Source organism: Aquarana catesbeiana, linkage group LG05 (assembly GCF_042186555.1).
Source record: "Aquarana catesbeiana isolate 2022-GZ linkage group LG05, ASM4218655v1, whole genome shotgun sequence".
NCBI classification, from domain to species: domain Eukaryota; kingdom Metazoa; phylum Chordata; class Amphibia; order Anura; family Ranidae; genus Aquarana; species Aquarana catesbeiana.
Window position 1 is genome coordinate 523,109,117 of NC_133328.1, and position 223 is coordinate 523,109,339.

Below are 223 nucleotides of genomic sequence, written 5' to 3' on the forward strand. Positions count from 1 at the left end.
GCAATATAGGAATCTGAAGAGAAGATCTCACCAGCAACCCCGCCTTGCCAGCTCTCTGGACACAGATCAAAATGCCATTGAAGAGCCAAGAGAACCTGACAAGTTCTGCAGCATTGGTCCTCATCTCCCTCCTTCACGATAATCCCATACGCTTGTGCAACTTTAACGCAACTTTGGATGGGTGCAACTTGGATACTACTTTGGCTTTGACCAGGGATAATGG